Source organism: Penaeus chinensis, chromosome 33 (genome assembly GCF_019202785.1).
Source record: "Penaeus chinensis breed Huanghai No. 1 chromosome 33, ASM1920278v2, whole genome shotgun sequence".
In the NCBI taxonomy this organism is placed as follows: domain Eukaryota; kingdom Metazoa; phylum Arthropoda; class Malacostraca; order Decapoda; family Penaeidae; genus Penaeus; species Penaeus chinensis.
Window position 1 is genome coordinate 28,393,222 of NC_061851.1, and position 12,500 is coordinate 28,405,721.

General features: G+C 42.6%; 1 protein-coding gene across 1 annotated transcript in view; it reads right to left on the bottom strand.

The window, feature by feature from the left end:
- Positions 1-12,500, bottom strand: part of LOC125043337 (roundabout homolog 2-like) — a 260,361-nt gene that overhangs the window by 108,583 nt on the left and 139,278 nt on the right. The window lies entirely within an intron of this gene.

Genomic DNA, 12,500 nt, shown 5'->3' on the forward strand with positions numbered 1-12,500 from the left:
TTCACCCTCCTTTTCCCCTTCCCTCCCCTTTCAACCTCTGGATATTCCTACCTTTTGTCTTCGAGGATATATCTCCTTAGACATTTTTTATTTCCTTCTTTTGTCGTTCTTTTTGTTTTTATGTTTTTCACAATCTTGTTTTCCTTTCCTTCTCGTTTTGTACGCTTAATAAGTATTTTTTTTCACCCTCTTTTCCTTCCTCCATTTTTTTCTCCTGTCTTCTTGTTCTTGTTCTTATTCTTCTTATTCCTCCTCTTCCTCTTTTTCTACTCCTCCTTCTTCTCCTTAGTCTTTTTGCTTTTGTGTTTTATTTTTCTCTATTCTGCCTCTTTGTCCTCATCTTCCTTATTTTTTTTTTTTTGGTGTTTATTGTTGTTGTTGGTGGTGGTGCTGTTGTTGTTGTTGTTGTTGTTGTTGTTGTTGTTCTTCTTCTTCTTCTTCCTCATCCTCCTCCTCCTCATCCTGCTCCTGCTCCGGTTTCTCCCCTTCCTCCTCCTCTTCCTCCTCCACCTTCTCCTCCTCCCCCTCCTCCTCTTCCTCTTCCTCTTCCTCCTCATCTTCCTCTTCCTCTTCCTCTTCCTCTTCCTCCTCCTCCCCCTACTCCTCCTCCTTCTCTTCTTCTTCTTCTTCTTCTTCTTCTTCTTCTTCTTCTTCTTCTTCTTCTTCTTCTTCTTCTTCTTCTTCTTCTTCTTCTTCTTCTTCTTCTTTTTCTTCTTCCTCTTCCTCCTCCTCCTCCTCCTCCTCTTCCTCTTCCTCTTCCTCTTCCTCTTCCTCTTCCTCTTCCTCTTCCTCTTCCTCTTCTCTTCCTCTTCCTCTTCCTCTTCCTCTTCTTCTTTCTCTTCCTCTTCCTCTTCCTCTTCCTCTTCCTCCTCCTCTTCTTTCTCTTCCTCTTCCTCATCCTCTTCCTCTTTCTCTTTCTCTTCCTCTTCCTCTTCCTCTTTCTCCTCCTCCTCCTCCTCCTCCTCCTCTTCTTCTTCTTCATCTTCTTCCTCTTCTTCTTCTTCTTTCCTCCCTCCATAAGATTTATCCATAACATTCGATAAGAAAAGTAAAAATAAAATATTTTCCTGGAACCTGCCATCTCGAGATTGTCCTCCGGGCGTTGCGTTTTTTTGCACAGGGAAATGCAGCTTAATTGTACACGAAAAGTTTATTCTTCGAGAGACGTTTAATGGGCGTTCGTTCCGTGTAAGCTTTTATATTTTTTCACTGATCATTATTATTATTATTATTTTCTTTAATGTTCACGGTGGAAAAAGCTATATGCAGTCTTGCACTTCTTATCTAAATTAAGTTGAATGCAGTGTGACAACTTGCAAGCATTAACGCTTTTCTCAAATGTGTTACCACACTTATCACACACAAGTACAACACGTACACTTTTACATACACTCATAGATATACCTGTGCATGTATGTATGTGTGTTAGGCTATGTATATGCGCGCGCGCGAGTGTGTGTGTGTGTGTGTGTGTGTGTGTGTGTGTGTGTGTGTGTGTGTGTGTGTGTGTGTGTGTGTGTGTGTGTGTGTGCGTGCGTGCGTGCGTGTGTGTGTGCGTGCGTGCGTGTGTGTGTGTGTGTGTGTGTGTGCGCACGCACATACATACACACACACAGACACACACGGTGAGTCTGTTAATAAACAGGTTCAAAACTGCGAGGTGGGAGCCCCATGCATGTCAAAAGAGTCCTGACATTTAAAACCTCCAGGGAACCGGATAAAACATTCTGCTCAAAGCTTTCCCTCATCCCGGTGAAGGATATGTGGAATGCGGGTTTTGTATCCGTAGACTTGTAGCTTCCGTACATCATCTGGTCGACGATCACCAGGAAATGGCCTATGATTTTGGGCCATAAATTGAGGCAACCCGTCAGAAGGAACTGTCTCGATAACGCAGGGAAAATGTTCCCAAGAAACCCCAAGAAGAAAGACCCTAAAATATATCCGGGGGAAAAGAAAAAAAAAAATGTATATATGGAAGCAGAAGTCCCAAGAGATCGAGAAGGGGAGTGACGACCCTACAAAGGAAGGCAGGTCAGAGAAAGGGGAGGAAGGGGGAGGGGGTAAGGGAGAGGGTGAGCTACACTGGGAGGATTTAGGACTTCCAGAATAGCGTTTGGGGAGAAGTGAGGGGGTGGCTGCGAGGGGAAAAAGCTGTGTGGGCTTGTGAGATTTGAGGGGACGGGATGGGGTGGGGAGGAAGAGGAGGAGGAAGGAGAGGAATAATAAGGGGGAGTCGAGGGGGAGAGGAAGGGGTTTAATGACATCTATCGGAAGATATGGAGTATTTGGGAGGTGAGGAAAAGGGGCGTCGGGTGTGGGGGCTGTGAATAATTCTAATAAAGACGATTTCGGAGAATGGCCCAAGGAGGGAAGATAGACAGCCGAGCCTATAAGAAAGAGGAATGTGTTGTCGAAGGGAAAGGCTTTTGGACAGAGGGGTCAAAAGGAGATCGGAGGGGAGGGGGGGGGGGGGTGAGGAGAGAGGGGAAGAGAAGATGCCAAGGCTTCCTGGTAAGCTTATCAGAGTATTACACAAAGAAAGGCCTGGATCGCAAGAGGCGCAGATAAACAAGAGGGGAACAGAGATGCCTGGAGGGATCGGAAGGAAGAAGAGGAAGGACCCAAAAACCTAAGGAATTTCCCCTGCACTAAAGACATATGGAAGAAAGGGTTAGTGAGTAGCAGCCGTATGGGAACGAAGGAGGCATATCGGCAGTGAAGGAGAAGGAGGAGGAAGGAGAGAGAGGGGGAGGAAAGAGGGGGAAGGGAGAGATATTGGGTCTCAGGTAGAGAGTTTCGTTTCTTTAGGAGAGGGGAGAGGGTCTTCGAGAGGGCAAATGTATCGGTTTATATTGATATGTCTTAAAGGAGTCCGGAAGGGTTCTGGAACTTTCCGCTCGGTTTGGGAAGGGAGAGTGAAGGGTTAAAACTGTCCCACAAATCAGCTTATATCCCCATCAGAACATATGGGGTCGATAAAAAACTGGCCTCCAGAGGAAAATTACAGAGAAAGACGAGAAGAAAAAGAAGAAAGAACTTTTAAAAAAAGAGCAACATTTACATAAATATATATTTCGAAGGCGCGACGATCTCATTGTAAAGTCGAGAGGACTCGCCGACTCCTGAAGAGATGTCGAGAAGGTCGAAAATTTTGAAAATTCTGAAACCAAATGTGTTTGGCAAGTGATACCCGAGAGTCATTGGCCTAAGTAGGCTTGACGGCCTCTCCATGGAATTAGCAACCAATAAAAAAGGGGGGGAATTTAAAAACGAGGGTCGTCGGGAAAAGGGAGGATTTCTTATTTCGAAAAGGGTCCTTATCAACGCTAATGTTTATGACACTTGGCGATTTCCACGCCGTTGACCCTCGCTTTATGGATGATTTCCAGGGGATCCTTCTTAGCATTATTTTTTTTTTCTTTATTTCTTTTTTTCTTTTTTTCTTTTATGATCGACGGGTGGAAATGGGAGGCGAATCAATACGATAACTTTCGATTCTGTATAAAACGGTGTTTAAGCAGAGCCAAAAACAATGTGCACACATACACACATAAGAATTAATAGTAAAACACATACACATAGAGAAACAGAGAGATAAATAGTTAGATAGATAGATAGATAGACATGTAGACAGATAGGTAGATAGACATGTAGACAGATAGATAGACAGCTGCACAGCATATGTAAAATAAATAAGCCAATAATTAATTTCTTTATCCTACTTTATCTTTACTTTGTCCTCTCTATCTATTTTTAATTAATTCTATCAATTCCTTTTTTTTTTTTTTTTTTTTTATTTGTACTGTCAATTAAATATGTCAGTGGCTGCTCTACTGTACTATTAAAAACATTGTGAGTTAATTTTCCTCTATGGGATTTGGGCGCGAGAGTAAAATTTTCAATTGCAAGCGATTTTACACGTTATGGGCGTGGGCGTTCGGGCGTGTTTATTTGTTTTGGGGTTTTGTTTACATTTTTTTTTTTTTTTTTTTTTAACGGACGGTCAAATGTAATTTGCACGTGTACATAGAGTACCGGTTTATAATATTCCAGCACAAGGACATTGGCACGCAGACACTGGCACGTAGACACACGCACATACGCACACACCCACACACACCCACGCGCGTGCGCACGCTAGAATGTTCTTCTAGAAAATATTTTGCATAGCTCTGAGTTTATTGTAAACTGATTTATAAAACTAAAGTTAATAAATACAATACTACTTAATCTCTCTCTCTCTCTCTCTCTCTCTCTCTCTCTCTCTCTCTCTCTCTCTCTCTCTCTCTCTCTCTCTCTCTCTCTCTCTCTCTCTCTCTCATCCCCCCCCCCCATCTCTCTCTCTCTCTCTCTCTCTCTCTCTCTCTCTCTCTCTCTCTCTCTCTCTCTCTCTCTCTCCCTCTCTCTTAGTGTATTTTCTGAGCTTAATCACTTCTTCACTCTAATATTTTCGAGTAAGCTTTCTGTGAAGAGAAGCTTTACAAACAAGTGTACCTATTCTCTCCCTGGATTAGTATCAGGATTATCTCAGTTCAAAGAAAACTGATTGACAGGAAGTCTGAACATGCAAAAGAAAGAAAAGAAAATAAACGAAAAGCAAGGAAACAACAACAACAACCAAAGTAGAAATATAAACGAACGAATGTATACAGTAAGAAACACAAGAAGATAATGACAACAACAACAAAAATCGACAGAGAGAACCATTAAAAAAAACAAAAAAAAATCGTATATTTATACTAACAGCGAAATAGTGGCAGTCATGCGTCTTTCCCTTAGCCTGAATTTGTGTGGTTTGCTGTAGATATTGAGTTTTCTTTTTTCTTTTCTTTTTTGTCTTTTTTCTTTTTCTTTTTTCCTTTTTTTCTTTTTTTTTTTCTTTTAAGGGTCATTTTGAAGATATACGGGGTTGATGTCAGATCCATGCTCGCCGCCTTTTTGGTCTGTCGTCGCTCAGAGTCTTCCAGAACGCAGGGGAAAGGAGGAAGGAGGGAAGGAAGGAAGAAAGAGGAAGGAGGGAGAAGGAGGAAGGAGGGGAGAGGAGGGAGGAAGGAAGGAGGAGGGTAAAGGGGATGGGAACAAGGAAGGAGAAAAAAGGGAGGAGGGGTGAGTAGAAACAAGGGCTGAGTGACAAGGAGGAAGGAAGAAAGGAGGGGAAGGGGGAAGGAAGGACGAGGAGGAAGAAGGAAAGATGAAGAAGGAAGTAGTGACTAAGAGGAAGATAGAAAGAAGGAGGAGGGGCGAGGAGGAAGGAAGAAAAGTGGGAGGGGGAAAAGAGGGAGGAGGGACGAAGAGAAAGGAGGACGGAGGGAGGAAAGGGAAGAGAGGATGAGTTAAGAAGAAGGGAGGCGGAAGAAGTAAGGAAGAAGAAGGAAGGAAGGGAGGTAGGAAGCGGACAGATGAGTGGTGGGTGGAGTATTAGGGAATAGAGAGGAAGGAGGGAAAGAAGAGTTAGGAAGGAAGAGGAGGGGGCAGAGAGGGTACAAGAGAGGTACGAGGAAGAAGTCAAGTCCGGAAGAAGGTGAGAGGAGGAGGGAAGAGGAGGAGAAAGAGAGAGAGAGAGAGAGATGCGAGGAGGAAGTGATGCAGGGTCTGGAGGAGGGGAAAAAAGAGATTCTATCGACAGGTTGAAGATGTTGGTGTTCCTTAACTGTGTTTTATTATCATTATTTTCTTGCGTTCCTTTTAAGATGTTTGTTTATTTGTTTGTTTGCTTGTGTGTGTGTGTCCGTGTCTTTGTGTGTGTGTGTCCGCGTATGTGAGGGAGGGGGCCTGTATGTTTGTGTGTGTGTGTGTGTGTGTATGTGTGTGTGTGTGTGTGTGTGTGTGTGTGTGTGTGTGTGTGTGTGTGTGTGTGTGTGTGTGTGTGTGTGTGTGTGTGTAAATGTGCAAGAGTGTAACTCTGGCTTTAAGAGAGAGACATGATGACAATCAACTTTACTTCGATGAAATAAACACTTAAAAAATAAGGATATATATATATATATATATATATATATATATATATATATATATATATATATACTTTTAACAACATCTACTAAATGAAAATACAGATACGAAAGTTGAACTGGATTTAATTTCCAAACTTCGCAATCCCAGTCAAAAAGATTGCTTTTCTTTCCATCTTACTTTTATACATACTTGATTCACTCACTCGATAAAGACATGGATCTTAAATATGAGTTGAGTTCTTTCAGGCAAATGCAATTCCGTGTTGACATCATATGAACTCTACCGAACAGAGTTTCTTCTTGCTTACCTTGTCATCTTTAAGTCACTGAATGTAGCTCATATATTTCCCTTTTTTTTCTATGTCGTTTGCCCGTTTGCCTCTCTGTCTGTTTGCATGTATGTATGTTTACGTGTTCGTTTACCAGACTCTTGTTTTCTCTGTCTCATTGTTTTTGTTTCTGTGTCTGTCTCTGTCTCTGCTTCTCTCTTTTCTCTTTCTCTCTCTCTCTCTCTCTCTCTCTCTCTCTCTCTCTCTCTCTCTCTCTCTCTCTCTCTCTCTCTCTCTCTCTCTCTTCCTCTCTCTCTCTCTCTCTCTTCCCTCTCTCTCTCTCTCTCTCTCTCTCTCTCTCTCTCTCTCTCTCTCTCTCTCTCTCTCTCTCTCTCTCTCTCTCTCTCTCTCTCTCTCTCTCTCTCTCTCTCTCTCTCTCTCTCTCTCTCTCTCTCTCTCTCTCTCTCTCTCTCATTTTATCTGTACCACTTCTTTCGTCCATTCCTCTATTATTCCGAAGCATTTGCCTATTTGTTGATATAATTTCCTGATGTGTTCCAATTGCAGATTGCTCTTCCAAACGGCAGAGGGAAACGTCCCGTATTCGGTGCATTTCACAAGCATATATTGAATTTCGTTTTATGTATCGCCACACGCTCTCGCTCTCGCTCGGCTGAAGTCAACGTGCCTACCGAGACAGGAGCTCCTCGGCTCTCCCTCTCTCCTGCCTTTCGTTCTCTTTCTTCCTTTCTTTCGTTCGATTGTTTTTTTTTTCTCTCTCTCTTTCTGTTTTTCCTCTTTTCTTACCTCTTATTCTTTCACACCTCAACTTTATTATCCATATCTCTTTTCTTTCTATGCCTCCTCATTTTCTCTTTCTCTCCGTCCTTTTCACCTCTCCCCCTTAACCTTACTTTTCAAATCCACCATTAGACTCCCCCCCTCCTCCCCTCTTCCTCTCTTCTCCTTCTCTCGTCTCTTTCACTCCCCCCCCCCCCCCCATCTCTTAACTCCCCCTTTCCCTCTCTTCCTTTCCCTCTCCCATTCACCTCCCCCATTTAACCCTCCTTTTCCTTTCTCTCTCTCTCTTAACTCTCTCTTTCCCCTTCCCCCCCCCCCCCCCCCCGCTCTTCCCCTTGAGTCGTTATCGTGCGCTGATAACAACTCCAGAAACTCCCCCCCCCCCCCCCCCATTCACCCCCCCCCCCCCCCCGGTGGCAGAAGCGCAGACGACACAACCAGCGATAACTTCTTCCTGTCAGTCACTCGGAGTTATATCTCGTGTGTACAGATGTGTGCTTTCGTTTTGGATGCTGGTTGATGCTGAAGAACAAGGGGTTTTGATGATCTCAATGTCTGGGATTTGTTTTATCTTTTTTTCAGACTCTGTTATTTCATATGTTGATTAGAGTAAAAATATCTAATTATAATGACTTACTGGGGTGTCTTATATCCTTTCATCATATTCTGAGGCTTCTAGGACATCGAAATTATGATGGAAATTACGCGAAAAAAAACGCATATCCAACGCGCAATGTACTCTCGAGAAATCCCAGTGGAAACCGGAAATTACTCTGTTACTTAATCACAACAGCCGGGTTCGTATTTAACTTGGAGTTACTAGGCTTGCTGTATTATGGTAATTATATAACCGTAACACCATTTGAATTTAAGCAGTGCTCTTGGATGTTAGGCTTTACTGCAAGTGGCTTTATGCATCTGTAGTTATATTACTTCTAATCTGCATAAATAGCTTTACCTCCCAGCCGGGAAGTAGTCAGTACCTGCAGAGGTATTAGCAAAGCGAGCACTTCAGCAGGAAGTCAGGATACATTACAAGCGTTTATCAGCTGCGTGTGCACTTAATTGGTACGGGTTGTAGACAGCGTGCGAGAGGAATTCTGTGATTTCAATGAAGTCCTCTCGTTTTTATTTTTGTTCTTACTTACTCGTTTTTTTTTTTTTTCGTGTGTTATCTAAGCTACTTACATGTATTGAAAATATTCGTTTCGCTCTGTTATGATAACAACGCTGCTGATGACAATACATTGCCATGATAGTCAGTAAGGATTCAAAAGTAAATGAGACAAAAGGGATTATGAAAAAAACCCAGAAAAACGTATTACTCTAACGACAAGAAACAGTTATTATTATACACCCCGTTGCGTAAAAAGGACTCTTTTTTATTTACCATAAAAGTCCGTAAGTATTAAAGTTCATTGCGTCCCTACTGACATAAAGTTCATATCCATACATCTCTAAAAAAAGGGAAAGTTTTATTTAAGAAGAAACCAGCTTTAAAATACAAGAATCCTGTAAATGTTGTCCAGTACTTTGTGTTGCTTGGAAGTCGTCCTTTCCACAGCTTGAAAGATCACACAACTTTTCTAATGACTTGTAGTTACAGTGGCTGTTGGAGGCATGATTCTCGACAAAGCCAGAGACACTATGCAGGGAGAGGGGTGGCAGTAAGCGAAGGCTGAGGGAGGGAGAGAAAGATGGAAAAGAGAAGAGGAAAGGGTGATGGGAAGGCGGAAGGAAAGGGAAGAAGAGAGAGAGAGAGAGAAAGAGAGAGAGAGAGAGAGAGAGAGAGAGAGAGAGAGAGAGAGAGAGAGAGAGAGAGAGAGAGAGAGAGAGAGAGAGAGAGAGGGAGAGAGGGGGGGAGGAGAAAAGGGAGAGACGGAGAGACAAACAGACAGACAAAGACGGAGACGAAAACAGACACAGACACACAGAGAATAATAATAATGAGATAAACTTGGACATCGTGTCTGAAGATGCAGGCTAAGGCTGATTGTGTTCGTCAGATCACGTCGTCCGCTGCGATCCATAAGCTATTTAGTGACTTTATAACCCTCTATAACGTGGCGCTTTCCCTCTCTCCTCGCGCCCTCGATCATAATAAAGAGATAGTAAAGTCCCTGCTAAAACGCACCTCAATGTAAACTTTCACCCCATTACCTTCCCCACCCCTTCCTCCTTCCTCCTCCGGTCCTCAAAAGCCTCTCACAACCCCCATTAAATCACGTCCCCCCATTAATGAAGCTCTTTCTCTAAACAAACCAGTCCCTCACAGCGAGATGCATTTGTGTACAAGCAGTCCTCCTCGTCTGTCCTTTTGTCTGTTTATCTATTAGTCTGTCTGTTTGAATGTTTGTCTCACTCTGTCTGCCTCACTCTGTCTGTATCTCTCTCCCTAGCTCAATCTCTCTCTCTCTCTCTCTCTCTCTCTTCTCTCTCTCTCTCTCTCTCTCTCTCTCTCTCTCTCTCTCTCTCTCTCTCTCTCTCTCTCTCTCTCTCTCTCGCTCACTCACTTACTTTCTCACTCGCGCGCTCTCATTCTCGCGACCTCATCCTCTCTTGATTTCCCTATCTCGCTCTCACGATCCAGCTCTCGTACTCTCTCTCTCTCTCTCTCTCTCTCTCTCTCTCTCTCTCTCTCTCTCTCTCTCTCTCTCTCTCTCTCTCTCTCTCTCTCCCTGTATATATTTATCTATGTACATATATCTCTAGCCATATTCCTATCTCTCTCTCTCTCTCTCTCTCTCTCTCTCTCTCTCTCTCTCTCTCTCTCTCTCTCTCTCTCTCTCCCTCTCTCGCTCTCTCTCTCTCTCTCTCTCTCTCTCTCTCTCTCTCTCTCTCTCTCTCTCTCTCTCTCTCTCTCTCTCTCTCACACACACACACACACACACACACACACACACACACACACAAACACTCACATCAACACACACACACACACACACACACACAAACACACACATCAACACACGCTCCCGCACACAGCCTCCCGTTCCACGTACACATGTTACTTTATCACCCTATTCTATACCCATTCAAACTCATAAATTCCTCTCCCTCCTAAATCAAGGGGTAGCGAGGGCGGCCTCGCCAAGCCGCCCATCTATCACGGGCGTAGGCGAGCGAAGGGGCGCTAGGATATCTCTCCCATTGTCCTTCTTGGGCGTCGGTGGCATTAATCTGATATCACTAACTAGCGCAATCTTTTTCCCTCAAGATGTCAACGGAATTTATCTTCGCTGTCGTTGAGATGGCGAGATGGGAGGATGCTGGGGAGGCTGGGGATGCTGAGGTTGGTGGATGATGGTGGTGATGTTGGAGGTGTTGATGTTGGTGGATGATGATGGTGATGTTGGAGATGATGTTGGTGGATAATGGTGGTGTTGTAGCTGCTGAGGTTGGTGGATAATGATGGTGATTTTGGTGATGATGTTGGTGGATAATGATGGTGATGTTGATGTTGGTGGATAATGATGGTGATGTTGGAGATGTTGATGTTGGTGGATAATGATGGTGATCCTGGAAATGCTGAGGTTGGTGGATAATCGCGCTGTTGATATTAATGTTGGGAATATTGATGGTACTGATGCTGTGGATCCTGATGTTGGTGATACCGATGTTTGTGGTATTGAAGTTGGTAATACTGACGCTGCCGATACCAGGGATGTTGGTACCGTTGGCACTGATGCTGGGGATACTGACGTTAATGATAGTGATGTTCGAGATACCGATGCTGATGATGTGAACACTGAATGTTCACTGATTTTGGGATGCAGAGGCTGTTAGTAATGATACTGACATTGATGCAGACTGATACTCGCGCTGATTTATAAATTCTAACACTTCTGATAACCAAAGCTAAAGGTGCTGATGCCGCGGAACCTGACAATGGCGAGAGTTCTCATTGTGCTGCTGTTGATGGTGCTGGCGCTGTGTTGGTGCTTCTCAGTCCTGTGCTGCTTTAAGACGACGTCAGTTATGGTTGTTATAATGGCGAGGGGGTTTTATGATGGGGATGGGATTATTGTGGAAATTATAGGTACTATAATGGTGATAATGGCAGTTGGAGCAGAGGAATTAGATGGGGGAATTTAATCGTAAACTTGGATGTGCATCATATATATATATATATATATATATATATATATATATATATATATATATATATATATATATACATATGTGTGTGTGTGTGTATATGTATATATATATATATATATATATATATATATATATATATATATATATGTGTGTGTGTGTGTGTGTGTGTCTGTGTGTGTGTGTGTGTGTGCGTATGTGTGTGTGTGTGTGTGTGTGTGTGTGTGTGTGTGTGTGTGTGTGTGTGTGTGTGTGTGTGTGTGTGTGTGTGTGTGTGTGTGTGTGTGCGTATGTATGTGTGTGTGTGTGTGTGTGTGTGTGTGTGTGTGTGTGTGTGTGTGTGTGTGTGTTTACAGTACCCAAAAGAGAGTGAACGTAATACAAAACTGAATATATACCACTTCTACGTTGTTTGGCCAATTTTCTTCCTCTTTCTCTCTCTCCCTTTCAAGTGCACACCCTCCGGCACCAAGCAAATTCTTGACGGAAGATGAAAAAGAAAAAGAAATTGCAAAGCTCCCAAAAGATGTTATACTCAAATATCACAAGCCATAAGCAAGAAAGAAAGGGGAAGAGAAACTCAGTCTTTAAAAATAAATAAATAAATAAAAAAAAAAAATTCTTTTTTTTTTATATAAACTATATCTGTATAAGATTTCGTTGGGGATACATTTATAAAAAAAAAGAGAGAGAGACGAGTGGGCTGATTGTAAATTCAGAAGGTTTTCGAGCACTGTTACTCAAGGGATTCTAGTAAGGTTTAGTATTTGAGTTGGGTTGACTTGTGTGCTGTCCTTTGTTTGACCTGAAAGATGAAAGGTCGTGTGTTTTTTGTCACAGTATATTATTAGTAGTTATGTTAGTTAATTATTTTATTGTTATTACTGTCATTGTTATTATTTTTGTCGTTCTTACTGTTTCCATTATTATTATTATCATTATCATTATTATCATCATTTTCATTGTCGTCATTTTCATCCTCATCCTCATCTTCATCGTCATCATTATTAATTAACATCAATTTATTCTTTGTTGTTATTATCATATTATTATCAATATTATTACTAGTAGTAGTAGGTGGCATCACCATTATCACACACACACTCACACACACCTATTTATCTATCTTTCTATTTCCTTCGTGTATATACCTCTTTCTCTCCCTCCCTCTTCCATTTCTCTCATACTTCCCTCTTTCCTTCACATCTTCCCTTTCCTCTCCCTCCCTTCTCCGGGTCTCTTAGACCTCCTTCCTTCCTTCACATCTACTCCTTCCTCTCCCTCCCTTCTCCATCTTTCTTATACCCCCCCCCCCCCCCCACCTTCCATGCCACGCAATTCATACGAGTTTAAAATGGAGTCTTAGTGGGAAAAA